The sequence below is a fragment of the Antedon bifida genome, chromosome 4 (assembly GCF_963402885.1).
Source record: "Antedon bifida chromosome 4, ecAntBifi1.1, whole genome shotgun sequence".
NCBI lineage: Eukaryota > Metazoa > Echinodermata > Crinoidea > Comatulida > Antedonidae > Antedon > Antedon bifida.
Window position 1 is genome coordinate 19,957,470 of NC_136229.1, and position 15,244 is coordinate 19,972,713.

Genomic DNA, 15,244 nt, shown 5'->3' on the forward strand with positions numbered 1-15,244 from the left:
AAAATATTTGATTTATGTACAATTAACCAGATATTATATTTAAAATTCATGCCTGCACCTGAGCTTTAACAGTTCATGTAAATAAAAAATACTCTAAATGATGAATAAAGAGGATGCAAGGGATAAACATCATCACACTTGATATGAAATTAATAAATATGTTTATTGTGATTATGCAAATTTGTGTAATTTAAACTTAATTATTGTTTGGTGGGATATATATACTCTTCTTCGAAACTTGACAAATGATATTTTAAAAACTAGAAACCATCAAGGAAGAAAAAAAAAGCCATGTTGCCATCCCACCAATATGTTACTTTTGAAGTAGTATACTGTAATGTCGGCTTGAATTAAAAACTTATTTACTACTATTGATATACACCGCAAAGTGCTTTAAACTATGTATGGCACATACACGTATCAATAGTACATTATTAATTTTTATTCGTGTCTACACCAATCACTATCTAACAGCTCACATCATAATTCCATGGATGAACCGTTCAATTTAAATTGTGCTTTTCCATCAATTCGGTTAATTTAAAAACTATTCCTATACATGAGACACAGTTGTTTATTAATTGATTGACTGAATATGGGGAAACCTAGATCCATATTTGATCCGTTTGACTATACAAGCGTTACAATAATTATTTTTTAATGTATATTGCATTAAGTCTAGTTCATTTTGTACGTTATGAACTATGAAAATGTTAAATTGATGTCTGTATAGTTCCTTAGGAATTACTGCAGTAACTGCAGTAAGAATGTAATAGTGGTAAGCAATGTCATCTTGTTTTCATAGAATTGATTTTGTCCAACTGTAATATATAGGCCGATTATACCTTAGTTACAGTACTTCTGATGCACAATATATAATCTACTTGTAGTTAAATTTCAGAAGAATTACTGCAGTAACTTAATTAATCAAATCCATGTTCATTTGCTGTAAAATGATCCAATAGAAATAGTAATTTTAACAATGTTAAAGCATTATCATCTTCAAACTAATTTTTACTTCTGATATATGTCCACTTGTTGCAAGTCCAATAATTTGTTGCAATATTCTACAGGTTGAAGCACGATCAATTAGGCAACCTATTGATTTATGTTACGTTAGAATCTTAATAAATCTATCATTCTCTTTAACTATTCCACTGTCTTTATATTTAGTAGTACAATGGATTGCGCGATTAAGTGTTATTCTTTGTATGGCTTGAGGCTACTCTTTTGTGTCTGGTTAAACGGGAGAAAAATTATGCTATTCAAGCAAGTGTATTATGACAATGTATGTATATGGTAGTGTGTAATTAGTTATGAAAATACCTATACTAGAGGTTTATTATAAGTATAGGTTGGTTGCTTTATTCAATATTAGGCTTATAAAAAGAGAAATTTTAGAAAAGTCATCAATTTGTGTCTTGTTTAAACACACACGCTTTTTTTAAAATACACACACACTTTTTTTTTTAACTTTCAGTTTACACTTCTTTCGAAAAACATTTGTGTTACCTTTCCCTCAACGCAGAAAGGGATGTAAAATGTCAACAATGTATGATTCTTATGTACTGTAAAGTGCATCATAAACACAAAGCTCATTAGATAATTCCATATATAAAATGTATGGCTTTTTATAAAGTACTTAATATTGTTTTTATTAATGCTATCTTAATGTTAAATTATGTAGAGTCAAGCTATAGATGTTCTGAATATTTTATTCCTCATAAATTTTATAGACACACTTAATATATTGAAAACAGATAATAAAATAATGCCCACAATCTCCATTGTTTGCATTGGGAATATTTGCTGTACCTTGGTGGGTTTGATGGATTCATCCATCCCATTGTCTTGGGTTCAAATCCTATTTCAGCCAGTGTTTTTCTTTCTAATGATAAAAAGACACTTCCAAAAAGACAGAGGTGAGAATGCATTAAGGTTGGAGTATTTAAACGACTTGATGGCATAAGAAATGCAGCAAGATATAGAGGTTTTTGAAAAGTTTAAGTTAAGCAGTAATAAATTTTAGAAAAGGTAGTTAAGATTTGGGTGGCCATATGTCAGAATTAAACTTTAAGATTAAAGTTTAAATTAATGTTATAATATAGTATTGTTTGTTTTAAAAATTTGGTGTGGATGTTCCATGTACTTGGTCGACTTAGTTTAACCGAGCAAAATATGCTCTGGAAAATTAACCGCGCCAGTTTACTGATCTGGAAAGTCCACTGTTGACAGAATGACCTGGTTTAATTTACCGAGTCACTGATGTAGAATACAAACAAATGATGATTCGTAAAAATAATAGATGATATTATCATAGTAACTTTAACCAATAGTTCAGTATAGATATATATATTTTAACAGTATATACAGGTATATATTGCAATTTATAGTATGTATAATTCAGTTTCCTTCTGGAGCGGTCTACATTCTTTGATGTAATTATCTGTAAAAATTTAAACCATATTGTCTCTTGCTATTCAAGTCTGATATTGCATTATTGTTTGAGATATAAACTTTCTATAGTGTGCTCTATTTTCTTTTTATTAGATGTTGTAATTAAGTAAGCTCGGAAAGTATTTCTCAAACTTGCCGTATGTTTTATATACAGTAAGAAGTAAGCCTATACAGCAAGTAATGTCCCTGGTAACACTTTTTAAAGTCCCAAAAGTGTAATTTTAATAGGGTTCTACTGTGCTCAAATCTTCGGGTAGGTTTATTCCTGTAGAATGGGGATAATACCTATAGTGATAGATTGTTTAACTTGTATATATTTGTTATCCAGACCACATTGAGGGCGTCTTTATGTTTTCAACCTCAATTTTACTGTATATTATCTAAATTGACATTTTTCATTTTCAAAAAAATTTTAAAAACTTCATTAATAGTAACTCAAAATTAGTCCTCAATGCCTACTTTAAAATAATGAAGTATACTTGTAATTTTTTTTACTATGAAATAATTCCCAGGATTCAACTAACAGATACAATTCAGACCCATATTTATATATTCTAAAAAATAATGTTATTTTGGCCATAATGATACCGAGAGCACCGCAGTCGATTGAGTTTGGATTGTGTTGTAAAATATACAATGAATGTTTCATATTTTAAAAAAGTTAGATGTTTAATCATATTTGATTACATGTTTTATATTTTATAATGGGGTAATTCTATAATTACCCCTTCCTGTAGGCAACATAAGCAACATTGATTTTACCTCCCTTATGTCCCTACTTCACACATGTTTAATATAATACTGTCACAAATAATTATTAAGCCTTGGTTTGATTGAGGTACTTTCCATTAGATTGCAAATGTGATGTTTCTATCTGCCAATTAAAAATTGAATTTATAGCATTTTGTGTTGATTATGTTATTTAATTTTTGTTTTATTTTACCTTTCAATAGCAAAATTTAAAATAACCCATTAGGTTAATTGGTCAATTTGGCATGAGAATTACAATGCAATGTTGTTCAGCTTAAAAAAGTTTGTGATTTTTCTACATTGCAACATATCAAATGTGATAACAAAAATCAGATACTGTATTGTTTCAGTAATTACATTATCATATTTTTTGGCCTCCAATTTTGCATATTCACAACTGAATCTTAAAACATAACATTCAACTTTAATCATTTACTCAGGAGGTAGTTTTTCCTTGCTTTTGTAGTTCCTATATCTATCATTATGTTTCGCTTTCTGCTCCAAAAATCAGTATTGTAATATTTAATTGTGACTTCCTTTGCTCCGTCACCTCTTTCCTTTTTTAAATGAAAATGCCAATTTTCATCTGAAAACCTGTCAAAAGAAAAGTTTTTATAAATGTTTCTTATTCATTTCTTGCGGTGACTTTTTTTATTCCAGACTTTTTGATTACCTGATGCAGTTAAAGCAGGGAAGAGTGAACAATTTACTCTTCCCTGGTCAAAGTATAGCAGGTTGTATCAATTGTCTACTTCCAAATAGCATCAATTCTAAAACAAAAGCTGTCACAACACCGATGTAGAGTTGAGCATGTGCAGATTTTCATAACTTAGTAATCTTGATCTTGCTTTGTGTAATTTTATTTATCTGCCTCTAAAACCTTTTCCTGTCCTTTCAATTTATTTTGATCTTTTTCCATATCCTAATTTGAGACTTTAGATCCACCAACATTTACCATACACTACAGTACTCACTTACATAACACCAGTCTCTTCTTGACTGGACATGATTTAAAAAAATTGTGTACTTTTATTTTGTAATATTAATGTTTCTGTTTTTATTATTTTTTTCTCTTTTGTTTTTGTTTTTTTCTCTTTTGTTTTGTACTCTTTAAGTAACCATGGTCTTGTAGAAGAACACAAGCTTTTCCGTGTCAAAATAAAGTATTTATTATTATTGTTAGCAAAAAAAGTTAATGATTTTGCGTACAAAGTCAGTTTTCAAAATAACCTATAATATTTAAAAAAAATCTTAGATGACAAAGTCCGTTTATCAGATAAATAAAGCCCTAAATGATTGATATATGCCAGCCCAGCTCTTTAAAGATATAGGTATAAGAAGCTCTCAATCTGTACTCATCATTGTTCAAATCCGCACTGTTTATACATTGAGCTATAATAAGCTCTCTGAATCTGAACACAATATTTTAAAGTAATATTTGTAAAATAAGATGGTCTCATAAGACTGCCCACTAATTCATTTCAGCAGTAAATTGCGTTGTTATTTTTCAGTTTTAACTCATCAAAATGCTGATTACAGACCATCAAATAAGTATTCTGTTCCCTAGCAACTGGCAGAAAAGAATTACTATTTATGTTTAAGCTTCAATTTGATTTCTTGTTCAATTGCTTTTTTGACATTGTCAGGCATTTTTGGATCGTAGAAAACATTACCTCTTAGAACTGTCAGCGTAAATTTGATATTGATGATGATGGATCTAAAACTGGTAGTTTATTTATGGATATTTAGATATAATGTTTATAGAACAAAACATCTCTGTACTTCTTAGTACTTTCATTATTTTTTAATCTTTGCAACACATATCTTCTGTATTATTTGCTTGGTGAGCAGACATATTAAAAGGATGTTGAGACTTTCACAGTTCATGTTTGAACTAAATGTATGATGTTACTCAAGTAAGTAGGAGGATCAAGGTTTCAAACAAATTTCCATCTTTTCCGATGTGCCCTTTTCGAAACTAGCAGCCAGAAGCCTATGAAAAAAGAACCCCATATGGAAATACTAAGGTTTTGTACTCCCAAATTGTAAAAATAAATACATCAATATACTGTACTCATTGACACATTGCAATGTTTAAATTGATTGTAGTAAACTTGAGAAAGGATATAATTTAAAGAACTGGTATATATATTGGAAATGGTAAAATTTAGCTATTATAAAATGTTGATTCTCGTTTATGTAACTAACGCTTGAAGTCACAAATTGTAATAGAGAGATAGAAGGTTGTCTTAGCAACCATGTCAAAACCCGATTGCACTTTATAAAAGGAATAATGTATAAGCTTTATCAAGAGAATCTACATCCACACATTCGCTTCATCAAAACAATTCTACTGCAGTAAGTTTTGTGTCATAAATTTAATATCTATTTTTAGCTTTCATCATAAACTTGGTAATAATGAGACTAATTTAAATTTCTCATTGTTGTTGTTTAATTTATTCTCTAATTCCCAGGTAATGGAAATAGTATTCCTCTTGAAGGAATATTAATCCGATTATCACTTAAAAGATCACTAAAACCTGTATACCACAAGATCTTATTATCCATCAGCTTATCCAAATAACAATTAGCTTTTGATCAATTACTGGAGTGTTATGTGTCAAAGGTTGACATTCTCTCCGTTGTTGAAAAAAAATTAGCTTGTTCATCTTTTAAATGTACAAAAAATCTATTATTATAAATGATAAATTTACAGTAGTAGTAACAGTACCTTGTGAGTGTTGATTGGCTATACAGATTTTTGTTCATTTGCATAACATAACAGATGTCATAAAATTTTTCTGGTGTATTCAGTTTAAATCTAATTTATATTATAATTAACTTCTTTACTCATTTTTTCGGATAGTTTACAGTATGTAGTATAAGATTTCCTTTCTAATCCCTCCTTAAATTAGCCAATATTAACCACTTAAAATAAATAATAATCACCCCTGACCAGCCCAGTTCCATCTTTCTTTAGTTAGATTACATCTGATACATTCTAACATATACTTCTTATAACTTCTAATATGTTTATGTTTACATAAGTACAGGATTTCCTTTCTAAAACCTCCTTACTTTTATACCATTTGCCAACAATCACTAAATAAATAGTAATTGCCCATCCCTTTTTGACTTAGCAAACTGACCAGCTTGAGTCCCAACTGTTTTAGTCAGATTACATCTGACACATACATCCTAACTTAAATGTTCATGACACAATGTTGTTACTATATTAAGTATTAATGACAAATAATTAGATAAAAATTTCAAAATTAGATTATCTTTAATTGGTGTGAGTCATTAATTATTAGGATGTTTAATATGTTTTTGTTTTTTGGTCCAAATAGGTCACGGTTACTTTGATTGGTTCGAGCACGTTTTATCTTTCTGTTTTATCGTTTTTTCTCACGATACTTTTTTTTTCTACGAAAACATATCAATCATATCTTTGTATATGTCTTTTATAAAGGTTAAATATATTAAAAATAAAAATAGTATCAATTTATTTTTTTTTTGTACTGAGTAACAAATAGAGATATGACATTTTGGAAGTGTGAATGAATGACGGAACATATAGCTCTTCATTTAGATATTTGTAAGAAAATTCAATTTTCCTTTATTATTATTACTACACCCAGAAATTTGACCCCACTGGGATGGCCCAATTAATCTGATTTTCAGAAAAAACAAGAGTCCTATAATTCTATAATAAATCATTGATTTTCTTATCTTACTTCAACGATATCTGAAATAGGGATTTTATTTAATGATTTTATGCAATTGTCAGATGGTACAGTTGGCAATTAATGGCATGATAGGTCTAACAGGTGATGAGAAAACACAAACATATCTAATATGAAACTTTTTAAACCACTAATTGTCCATACTGAGAATTTCTGTTATTATTTTATAATTTAGGATTGTTTCCAAAAAAGTGTGAAGGTCTAATGTCATATATTAAAGCAGAATCCAATGGTCATTTTGTTCTGGTCACATGGCCAAAATAACTTTCTGGTCACTATTAATCTTATATTGTCAGGAAATATATTCTATTTTATTTTGGCATTGTCACAAGTTTCCAGACTCATCAACAAAACTAATAACACTGACCTGTCAACAGTTGCTTATGTTCTGATGGACAGTAACGATGGTCACGTTCATGAAGGAAATGATTTATTTAAATACTGTCAACTTATACAATAACAGCATACACTATCATTCTAAAATAGATATTGACCATATATAGAAATTGATCAATAGTAATAACTAATTACATTCTAACATTTCCATAATATCCCGATATTACTTTGAACTTTATGGATTTCGTTAATATTTTATTTTTAAGGCACGTTTGAATAGTTTCATAGCATTTGTGGATGATTCAGATTTGTAATTTTCTTTAGTTAAGAGCAGAGTCACGTATCCATTTCAGTTTTAAAAAGTGGTGTTCTCCATGATGTTATTGATGTTTTGGCGGTATGTACGACATTACTTTTTAAAACATGTCAACAGAATATCACAGCTCTAAGTTAGGACCAGATATTAAAATAATTGTTAATGGTGCTCATAATAATTGTTATTAACAACTGATGAATATATAATAATTATATTATAATGCCTGAAGCAATTATGTGGTTAAAACATTTCCCTTACCTTATAGCAGCTGTCAAACAGGAAAATAATAGTAATCAAACGTGGCTAAGCTCTGATTGTGACCATATCCATAATCTCTTCTGAGCATCTTCATTCTGAGAAATCTAGTGTATGAATATGTGACATATATACCTATAGTCAATCCAAGAAATCAGGAGTTATAATGGAAAACATTTGTTTAGTGTTTGAAACTGATTGTAGCCTCAACATGTTGTGTGTTGGTGATGGTTCTATAGCTTTCAGTAAATACAAACTTTTAAAATGGGGTAGCAATGTGTGTGAAAGAGGTGACTCTTTACAAGCCCTTAACCAGAGTTTTTAAAAGAGGATTCATTTTTCACAAAAATTAGCTAGTTTACCATCATTTACCATCACTTCTGCTTCTAGTTCGAAAGGGCACTTTATTAACAAAAAGAAGTTTGTTTGAAGCCTCAAACCACCTTTGGCTATTTTCTTGTAATTGATGAAAATCAGTTCATAGTAGCTGATCAAGCGACAAATATTGGGAGAATGTTAGTTGACTTTAGGTCACAGAGCTAAGAAGTTAATGAGAAGAATGTTAATGTGTAGATTATTGTCCTCATGTGCCCAATTCTAAGCACATTGTTGATGAATCATAATGATATCTTCACTTTAAAAGTACATTAGATAATTATGAATTTAGTAGTGTGGCGGTTAACAGGTTTGTCTTGTATTCCCAAGGTCCTTGGTTCGATTCTTCTGTGTTCAATAGAACATTTCTTAAAACTGATCTGATGATCTTACCTAAATTGTATGATACATAATAGAATTGTAATAGATACTATTGCTTGAAGATTACTGATTTAAATTGATTAATTGATCACCTTCTCAATAGATCAATCAATCACATCAATCATTGAAAATAACTGGTTATAATTTATGAATTGATAATCAATGAGTTATTGATTGATTCTGAAGCGAAATATACTTACTAAAAATAGAACAGTAGACTAGATCTGTACAAATAAGAATGATAAATTTTCCAATAGCAAGCAAGCTCTTAGGAGAATGATATGCTTTAGATAATGGAATAAATTTATTAAAGAATTGGAAATGCAGTAAATTGGAGTGATAGATGAGAAAAACATAGCCTATAGGAAAACCATTCTTTCCGTCTTATTCAAGAAAAGGTGAATGATATTAGGTCTTGTAACAGCAGATACATCCTGCCCACAAGAAATACTGGAAACATTCTAGTGTGACATAAATCATTATTGCTTGTATATAATTGTGACCCTTTGGAGTGGAACCATGGCTTGGTGGTTGCCTGCTTACTAATTCTGTGGTTCAAATCTTGTGACACCTAAACCTCATATGATACTTTGTGTACAAAGCATGAGTTTCTCTTTCTGTAATTCGCTAGTTTGCTGTGGGATGATTTAAAAAAAAAGATTATTTACCCTTTCAGTCGTTAACCCAACTGTCTGACCTGAAATAAAAAGATCAACACTTTCCTTGTTTTTTTAAAAAACACATATATGCATTAATGTATAAACGCCATCAAAAAGTTGAGGTGATGATTAAAAATACTAAGAATGTTAGTACTTGCTAGACAGAAATAGTTTATACTAAATGTGAACTGAGTTCCATGTCAATATAAACAGTTTCCAATAACAAGTGGTATGAACTAAACATGACAGTACTAAATGCCTGCAACACATTATACAACTTCTAAATTTAAATAGAAAAACAAAGCTTGTTTAAAACGATTATAAACCAAAGATCTAAAAACCAATAGCATTTAACTTATAATCTTGAAACAGTAAAAAAGTAGTAAATGCCAACACTGACAGTCACCACTATATGGTAAGACAAAAAATTATGTAATGATATCAAACCTTTTGGGTCATTTCTATGTCACCAGACAATGGAGATGAGCATGTTGATGATAATTATAAGCGACTACTTTAATGTAGTATTTTTTTTCTGGAGGGCGTCTCAGTTCTGATTCCAGAACATTTTTAATGAACCTTGTCGTATATCTGCTAACAAATAAAGGTCATACTATTAAAATGTATGTAATTGGTGGTTTACAGAGCATAGAGAAATGTCTTAGAATTTGGTAAATTTAGTTAATTTCTATAATTTGTTACATATTTAAACATTTGTCTCCAGAAAAGAGAAAAAAAAACCTCACAAAATGCTTAAAACAAAAAGCACCTTTTTTGACATTTTATCTTGTCAAGTTGCCTTGATTTAATTTGATATTATGTCAAATTGTTTACATACTGATGAATTATTGCATTTTCTATTTGTGGTTCAAGATTTAATTTAAAATACTCCTATATTTTACATTTTAACTGAAAATCTTTACTATAAGTGATGGAAAAGAACAGAGATATTTGGAGTTGCTGGGTCTGTTACTGTATACCATACAAATCCCAGAATTAAATGATCAAGTTAATTTGTTATTTTAATTGTTATAATTCATGAAGCGTCAACATAGTTTAGAAGTTTTAGAATAATTATTAAGTTGTTCAACTTTGCTGACATATTAGATGACTACGGGAAGGATGTGGTCAACTTTTAAGAGTCATTTGACAGAATGTCATGTACACCAAAGTTAAAAGAAGGATATATGTGTGTAGACAAATTGTTTTTATATCCACCTCCTCATTTCCAATTTCCCCGAAATAAATAATCCGGGGTTGACCCTCTTTCAAAGTAAATGCTTCTGTGGGTTTACCATTTCCTAAACATTTGTAATGAACCTTTAGCAGAATGTTGCTTTGGCAAAGGTAATTTTCACATACTAAGTAAAATGACAATAATAGGAAACTGTAGATAACTGCAAATAAAGGTTTAGAATCCAGCTGCAGTAATTTTGATAACTGTAGCTTCATTAACAAGGCTTGTTCCTCCAGTTGTTATTTTTTTGTTATTATTTCATGAATTTGGTTCACAATTCTGTTTGTACAATTGAAAACTTATTGTTTAACTGTAGTAAATGTAAATAACTGCAGTAAAATATTGGTGTAATACTGACTAATATGTTTGGTCACTTGCCAAGGTGGTCATAGTACGAGTAATTACCATAATTAAGAGTTTAATAAAGTACTGTAATTTTATATCAATTGGAAATGGATTGAAAATATTTAAGCCACAATATCACACACTCACACCATAAAAATAGAATATTAATAATATACTTTGTAATGCAACATCCTGTATTGTGTAGTTTTGAAAATGTATTGCCTCGGTTAACTATCATGCGAATAAATTAGTAAAAACGGGATAAGTTGTAGTAAATATAAAATGACATTTTCAAAATAATGGTCAAAATCACCTAATAGTTGTAACAGCATTTAATTAGCTATCATTAGGCAACTTTTTGCCACAATACAATTAAAACAATGATTGAACACATCACTTATTGGAGAATGATGGCGTTTTAGTCGACAACAACTTAAATGGTTTTGTTGGTATATAAATTACATTTTTTAATCAATTTTCAAATAAAATACAGCAACAGAAGCAGGCCCCAAGTAATAGTGAGTAATTTTGGTTAAAGTAATTAAATGTTTCCCTTAATCTATCAATATGGGGATACTTGCCAAAGTACTCAAGATAATTATAATTAATTATTAATTTTTTAATTATAATGTATTGTAAAAAAGATGCCTATGTGATATTACTATGTAAATTGATATGTTGTTTACAATATATCCACTTTAACTCAATCATCTATTCATGCTTTACCAAGAAATTTACTCTGTTAGGCAAATGAAGAGGGCGTGTGTGGAGTTGTCATAAAATTATTAATAATTAAACGTACACAATTATGAAATACTGATCTAAGGGCCTAAATATTTTGAAATTAAGTGCAGAACTGAACTAATATCTTATCATTTTCACTGTAAATCACCTATGACTCCCAATGCTTTATGGTTCAAATACTATCTTTATCATTCTCAATTTCATACACCGCCTTGTGTCTTCTTGAGAATATGTATGCATACATATTTTTGTATTTTAAAGTTATTTTTAAAAAGATGATTAAATGGTATATGCCTAGGTAGAATAAAAGCAATATAACCAAAAGTTTCACTGATAGCCTATATTATAAATAGATAAAGATCCGATTTTTGGCCAGTTCTTGTAGAAATATCACAATATTTGTTATCCTTAACAATGATCTAATAAAGGTTGAAACATAGAATCAATTATGGCCTCACAGTTGTTGGAGTTACAGTACTCTCTTTCTATTTAAAGAAATATTAGGAATTTACTAGTTAATAACGTAATCTTTTCAGACAACAGTCTACCTATACGTTGGAAATTATCAAATTAATTATTACATTCATAAACAATGAACCATTATTAGTCTCAGAAGATTTGATAATTCCGAACATTACTATTTTCAGAAACGATCAGTTCTAAAGTGTTATTTAATGACACACATTTACTGAATGGATCATTCCATATGTCTATAATTATGCACACAATATGAAAATGGATCGGTCTGTTTGTACCCTCTTTAAAAAGGGATATTTTGATATGTGTACATTATAAAAATGAATCATTTTTTATGTATACACACATTTGCAAAGAAACCATTAGTTATAAGAATATGCTATGTAATGAAATAAAAAAAATACTTAAGACAATAAAAACATATTTTAAAATGATTATTATTATTTGGATAATTAAATCTCTTTATTTATAATTTCTGTTTTATAGATTTCAGACTGTCAACGTTTATAGAAAGTTTCTATCGAACCTGATCTGACCATCAATATCAGAGTTTACTTTACGTTTTCCATAAATTTAGGTTGAATGATACTTTTGCGTAGTTTGTATGTACTGTATGTAGTATTCATCTCCATTTCCGTACATCAATAATTGGGCCAAATTTGTAGTATTTGCAAATGATCAGTAGTACTTGATATAAGCTATGTTCTGCACTATCAAACTAGTTTGGCAAAAAAGGTGTGTGTGCCCAAATATGGTAGTGATATGCCCAAATATGGTAGTGATATACCCAAATATGGTAGTGATATGACACCATCATGTCTATATATGGGCACACCACATAAAGTTTTATAGTGTAGATAGAGCTTATGACATTGTGTCCAGTTTTCTACTATCAAAGTGTATTGAACTTGATGTTCAGTCACATATCTTTGTAATAATGTTTTCAAGGTTTTATTTAATTAAAATTATAAGAATCATTAATTTAATTAGGAAGTATGTTAGGACATTACACACCAGTCTGTTTTTTTTTTATTTGGAAGTTGTTGTTGTCAATATAAACATGATTCATGATTTCCTTTGTAATTAAGTTACATACGTAGTAAGACCACTTTGTACCCCTAGTTAAATAGGAACCACATGTCAAAATGATCTTACTACAGTTACTGCAGTAACTTTATTTTATTAACTCGTTAACCTGTTAATGCAATTAGCAACCATACATCTACATTTAAATAAAATAAAATTATATACATATGCAGTTTTTAAACATGTAGTAACAGCAGTAATTTTGACCATTAGGGAAATTACACATAGGGAATTGGGTAACATAAGAAATTGAATAAAAATCTATTTAATTATTTTTTTATAATCTATTAATTATTTTTGTTTCTTCTCTTTCATATCAAATCTATCAACCATTGATGCATTTTCCTTTGTACGGCACTGCATACAGCTAAGACAGGTACTGTAAAACAAATTATTTTTATTGAGGGGGTGTGGATAGCAACATGGAGTATTATTACTCCATGATAGCAATGAGCTGGTTAATATTGTGTTTTTTAAGTCACTCAAACTAAAATGTTAGTGATTGATGAATCATTCTTGTTATGTTCTACAATATCAGGTCTGCCATGCCACCAGTATGGTAGGAAAACCTGTAGGCAGGATTTTTCCACAAAAAATCATCTTGAACTATGCTAAAGATTAATATTGCCACTTCTGCTGGTCAGTAGTTTAAAAGGGCAAACCTTCGAACCTCCTGGATATGAGCTTGGTTGGCCATGTTTTAAACTGACCACACTTTTGACAGGACAATTTGTGTCACATCAATGAATTATTTATAAGATTAAAAAAAAGATATTATTATTAAAATACTACTGAACAATTCTAGGTACATGGCCATGGGCCCTTGATGATAATAAATTCACATTTGAATATCTTCTATATTTATTTATTAAATATTATTCCAAAAACAAATCTTTGAACAATATGTATATATGAAGGACCCCTAAAAATAAATATCATTATTTAATTCAGTACTATTATTTTAGTACCTTGGTTTAGGATTATATTGTTCATACACCATCATGTTTTTCTATATAGGTACTTAAGAAAACACATTAAATAATTAATATGATTGATTCGTACATGAGTATATTAATATGCTGTCAAGGTTATCAATCATTTCATATGAAATGCTGTAAATTGTTTTGCTGTAGTAGAAAGGTGAATTTATAATAATAATAGTCAGTGATTGAGTACACAATTTATATATTGTTAGAGTGGTATGAGAGAAATGCTATTTCATAGCATTAATTATTTTGCATTACTACAGTATAGGCCTACACTCATAATTTATTTGTATACTATTGCACGATAAATTTTGTAATTAATGTTTCTATTGCACATTTAGCTTTTTGTAAACATTTTGAGAATTTTGTGCAACATGAAATTTGTGACTGTTGTGCCTTCAAAAACCAATGTGTAGTGTACAGCTCTTTTCTGCAGGCATCATTCTGAGTATCATTTTTAACACTTTGAAGACGCGAGGTTTCTACCCCAAGTGACGGAGGGCCTCGCGTCCTGGGACAGTAAATTAGTCCGTATGGGATACGGGCCATCTCTTCAAAGGGTTAATGGGCCTAGGGTCTAATTTCAACATTCACGGTGGATGTATTATAATAATAATATCCTGGATTTATATAGCGCATAATGTCATTCAAACTCTAAGCACTGTATCCAAACTGGAAAAAACGGACCAAAAAGAAAAAACCTAGACCGAATTATGGAGATATTCACATGTTGTATAGTCCTTCTTTTAACTCAATATTCAAACCATTCCACGTAATACTTTTATTATTTGTATAATATTAAACATATCACAGTAATTGAACACTTTAAACAAATCCGATTCTTCCTGTGTTTTTTTAATATATAAATATAAAAGCATATCGAAATGGTTCACCATTATCAACACATTATTACATATGTCTACCATTATTATGTTTACATGATGCCTATATATAATGATTCTAGATATTAATATGCTGTAGGAATATCGATCATATAATACAGTACATTATTGTATAATGTTATGACCTTGACTTTATGGTCCTTAATAACACGCATTCAGTAACTGTCAAAATGCACGGTATGAAAAATTGAG

General features: G+C 29.5%; 1 long non-coding RNA gene across 1 annotated transcript in view; it reads left to right on the forward strand.

Moving 5' to 3' along the window:
- The window catches only part of LOC144841018 (uncharacterized), a 30,400-nt gene extending 16,750 nt beyond the window's left edge, over positions 1-13,650 (forward strand). Inside the window, exon 3 of the long non-coding RNA XR_013611983.1 lies at positions 13,532-13,650. This is a non-coding gene — a long non-coding RNA (uncharacterized LOC144841018). The remainder of the gene's footprint in view (positions 1-13,531) is intronic.
- Positions 13,651-15,244: the final 1,594 nt, after the last annotated feature.